The sequence below is a fragment of the Lissotriton vulgaris genome, unplaced genomic scaffold (assembly GCF_964263255.1).
Source record: "Lissotriton vulgaris unplaced genomic scaffold, aLisVul1.2 SCAFFOLD_4428, whole genome shotgun sequence".
Classification (NCBI taxonomy): domain Eukaryota; kingdom Metazoa; phylum Chordata; class Amphibia; order Caudata; family Salamandridae; genus Lissotriton; species Lissotriton vulgaris.
The window spans coordinates 149,252-154,178 of NW_028254778.1; the positions used below are offsets into that span (position 1 = coordinate 149,252).

Below are 4,927 nucleotides of genomic sequence, written 5' to 3' on the forward strand. Positions count from 1 at the left end.
CACCCAGTCAGATAATGAGGGTGTTCCAAGATGCATGCTGGGATACACTGTCAAAATGTAATAAGATAAGACGCGAGATGGGTGAAAATATTAATAAGATGAAGACCCCTTGAATAAGCTACCTACAGATTCCTACATTAAGACAGCTTCCTAGCTGAAAAGGGGGGAACAACTTAAGGCACAGAGCAAATTTCCATCCAAACACCGATTGTTACATGTGCAACACTAATGACTGTAAGCATTTCACAAGACAGTCTTCTGTATGCGGGCAATTAGGCATCAGTCACTGTTCACTCTCCATCTGGCCTTCTAGAGGCATTGTTAGCCCTTGTATGCCCACTGTCAGTGCCACTTCTATCTTGCACGTTGTGGCCTGCATTTAAATTTAACAGTCTCTGTTTCACTGATGACAAGTGAATCTGGGGGTCAGCAGATCTATCCTCACTATCACTGCTAGTATCAGATTCAATTTCTTCCACAGAAACATCTGGGGACGCCACCCCACCAGAAGACTCAATTCTGTCCTCTTCTCCTTCTAGCCTATGATTCCAGTCAATAGGCCCCTCTACATTTATTTGCAAGAGGGCAAAAGAGGTCTCTATGGAAGTGCTAGTATCTACAGATTGCATCAACAGGCTTGTAGGCTGATCACTGAGGGAGGTTAGGAGTCCAGAGGTGAATGTAGGATTTGGTGGTTGAACTGGTCCAGCTCCCTGTGCAACATTAAGGTCTGCTCCATCAGCCGAACTTTCTCTAGATAAGCTGAGAGATGTAGGCGCACAATCTAACCGGAGACGAGCAATGCCCTTTTTTGGAATGTCTGTGATGTCCCTCTTGATTTTGTGCCGCCTGCCCTGCTCATTGCACCGGAACTGTATCATGTTTTCTAGATCTGTTATGTACAAAAACCCAGCAATCAACATTTCTGTGTTCTTTTTGCCTTTAGTAAAGGCATCTTCTAGCTCTCTGCTTGTGCGCATGTCATACTGCCACCATCCATTCCTGCCCTCATAATACCATGCATGCTCTCCATTCCCTCTACTTGCTGCTTTCAATTCCTCCTGAGACAATAAGGTTGGTTTGTCAAGGAAGTCCTCAGGAATCTCTTGGCGGCACAGGGCGCATCGCTTTCCAAGCCAGGAAGATCACTTCACACACAGGTAGCAAAATACTTGTTTACATGGCAAAATGACTGGGTGCACACACGTCTGTCAGCAAATGGCACATTCAGGAACAGTCAGAGAAGCAGCTGCATTAAAACATGGCTCAACAAGTTTCTTGCTGGTAGGAAGCATATTATCTGAATGATCAATGTCTGCACAGCCAGCCATCCTTCAATCTCGCGAATATTACAAAATCACATCCCGATGCCTGCCTTTGCTGCCATCCAGCCATTGCAATGCTGTCTCACTCTATCAACGCCGCTCTACCATAAACTTTAAAAAAGGCCCGCCTGGGCCTTACCTGGGCTGCGGGTGACTCCTGAGTTAACTTTAGACCCTTGCAGACGAGTCAGTGCTGCTGTGGTGGCACCGGCAAGCAGCAACAGTGCACTGAAGTAATGGACTGTCTCAGGGGACTGCATTCCGTGCCAGTGACGCAGTGGCTTCTTTCTTGAAAGTTCAACCACGCGCGGGAAGCAGTCTGAGGTCTAGTCTACACAGACTCGAATCCTCGGCTTCCCGCCTTCCACACCCCTTTTCCAACTCGTCACAGGGAGGGTTCCACCACAACCTGTAATGAGTTGGGAAAGGGCTCCACTCTCTGATTGACGTGGAGTGTTAGCGATACCGGGCTTGGACTTAAAACGCCTGGGGCTAACTTTGCCTCCATGCCATCAGAGGGTGGAGAATGGGCCCTGAAGCTAGGTCTTTTCTGAGCTGATGCCATCACAGCCTTCACAGCAGTGAGGTTATCAGCCCAGCAAACACTTAGTCTTCTTTGGGCCCGCAAGAGTGAGCATGCACGGAGACTGTCACGTGACATGCCTGCAGCCGGCCGCCACAACGAACGATCACTGTCATGGTAATAATAAATATTAATGGATATTTTTTTTAAAATAAAATATGAGCCTATGAGTAATATTTTTTTATAAAATAAAATATGAGCGTATGAGTAACGGGGGCAGAGGCCCGACGCCCTCGGGGAGAAACCGCCACTGATAGCCGTGTGCTGCGTTTCCACAAACTGCTCACTGATTTTCAAAAGGTTGGAAGTATATGTGCTCACTACACTACACGATGAGATCACTTCTGTGGTCACGGTTTGGGGTCAGAAGTCCACAAACCCAACTGTATACTTGATTACAAGTACATGGGTGGAGTGGATAAAAATGACCAGATTCTTGAAGTGAAGTAGTGTGGCTCACTGGTTAGAGGCGGCAGACCCGAGAGCAGAGGACGGCCCGGGACCAGGGTTCGATTCCCGGCGCGGCAGGTTTCTGGACCAGGGTCAGCGGACTCGATAATTCTCTCGCCTCGGTGCCCACTCTGATCAGCAATCACACTCGGCAACTCTGGGCATTAGCTTGCCTCATCTTCACTAACGGCCCCACCAGACCGCCGGGGATGCCTGGTCTCACCCTGGAGATACCCATTAAGGGACCATCTCTCAGGGAAGCCAGGAAGGGTTTCGCAGCGGTCGAAGCGCCTTGGGACCCTACGGGTAAGTAGTGCGCTATATAAATGCCAATACATTTACATTACATTACATTTACATATAATGTGAGGCATAAAACTTGCACATGAGATAAGAAGTTGCCTACTCACCTGATTCAAATGGCAACATGGAATACATATGTTCTCTATCGGCAGCCGCAGTAGGAAGACTGATGTCCTTCTTTGACTTTCCATTGGCTTTTATTGAAAACCTTACTGCTGCAGAAGCAGTAGCCAATGCTTCATCTACTGTGGATGTTGTTGCAAGGCTGCAGGATTGGGACTTTGCCGACTGCATTCCTGCAACAGAACAAAAGAGTTCAGATATCCCCATTTCAAAGCTCATTCTCAGCAAGGAAAGTGGTAGGGGAGTAAATATTACTGTCCCCAATTCCCATCTCAGTCTGGCTTGTGTTTTCCTTCTTGCTTCACTTTGTACCACACAAAAGTACATTTCTGGGAACCTGACTAAGGTGGAGCACACATTTGGTGTCTTGCTATCTTCATCTTCTATCATACCACGGCAGATGTTCTGTCTGCTATATTACAAGAGCATTACAGTCAATGCACTGGACATAAAAGTGGACAGAACATGCATCATTTTCTGACTGAGTACTCTCTCCACCAAATCCTAAGGCCCTTAGTCTATCTAGAAGTGTTCTTTAGGGAACTTAGTAGAGTCTGCCCTAGCATGTTTAGCCCAGATTTCAAAGGTAGAGTTGCTCAAACTGACTTGAGGAATGGGGCTCAAGCGCATTCCTCAGAAACCCCCAACTTACTTCCACACACTGGATGAAGTTAGATTTAGTGCACCGAGTGCTCTGAAGGCACGTAAAATACAAGTCTTCCCAAGCAGGCTGCACATCTCCATTTAGCAATAACAATCCGAACCAAACCAATCATATTACAACTGCGAAGCAAACTTTTAGTAGATCATTAAGACACATTCTTTGGGGAACATGGTCTCCCAATCGAGACATATTTATAAAAAATATTAAAATCAAACTATAGATAGATAATTAAGAATATCAAAATTACCCAACAAGAAAATGCATGGACTGCCCTCCAAAATGCAAACTATTTAGGACCTTGATCAGAGCCAGGACTCAGGTTTATAGACCTACAGACTATTTCATCCCGTTCGCCACATAGAAAACACGTAGAAAACTTCACTTCAGCAGCTCCATTTCCTCATCATTTGCAAGTTCAGGCCTATATCAACAACAACCTATTGACTACCAAAGATGAAATTTCACATCTGACAGAGAAAAGCAAAATTTGGAGGGCAGTTGGCCCAAACAGGACATCAATAGCCTCGATAAAACAAGATCCACTTTTGTGGGGCCCCCTTCAGCAAACCTTATTCAACCAAGTGCTAGACTCTGGAAGAACCCACAAACATGGAAAGAGTCTGTAATCCAGCCACTCCATATAAAGAGTCCCAAAGGCAATCCGCTTAACTTTAGACTGATAGTCCTACATTGTTATGTTATACGGTGGATTTCTATAGCGCACGGCTACTCCGAAGAGTGTCCCGGCGCTGGAAGATCCTCAGTCAAGGCGGAAGGGGGCGGTGAAAGGGTTACTGAGTGAAAAGAAGAGTTTTAAGATTTTTTTCTGAAAGTAAAGAGATTGTTAATCACTCTCAGAGAGAGAGGAAGGGCATTCCACATCTGGGGTGCCAGGCGCTTGAAAGAGCGACCCCCCGCACCGGGCACGCCTAATCGGCGGTGTGACAGCCATGGCCTGAGTGGAAGCTCTCAGAGATCTGGAGGGTGTGTAGAAGCTCATCCTTCTCTGAAGATATCTGGCACCGAGACCGTGGAGGGCTTTGAATGCCATGGTGAGCGTTTTGAAAGCAATACGCTTTTTGATCGGGAGCCAGTGCAAAGTTTTAAGCAGTTCACTGGCTCTTGCTCTCCTCGTGAGGCCGAAGATGGCTCTAGCCGCTGAATTCTGGACGACCTGCAAGCGGGCTAAGAGGAAGTCAGGAAGGCCCAAGTACAACACATTAGAGTAGTCAAGGCGCGAGCCTATCAAGGCCTGTATGGTAATTCTTCTATGGTCAAAGGACAACAGAGGGAGGAATTTTCTAACCATTTTTAAAGTGGCAAAACATTTGCCGACCAGGCCCAGAACCTGGGGTTTAAGGGAAAGGCTGTTATCTATTTGGATTCCCATGTTTTTAGCGACCGTTGAGTCACTGTCAGTGGAAAACATGGCCACAGGCCACCAGTCCTTCTACCTGGGGTCTGCAGGGCAGTCAAAGA

At 46.8% G+C, this 4,927-nt stretch overlaps 1 pseudogene; it reads right to left on the minus strand.

Annotated features, from left to right (window-relative positions):
• Positions 1-290: 290 nt before the first annotated feature.
• On the minus strand, positions 291-3,528 carry LOC147659416 (E3 ubiquitin-protein ligase RNF146-like; annotated as a pseudogene).
• Positions 3,529-4,927: the final 1,399 nt, after the last annotated feature.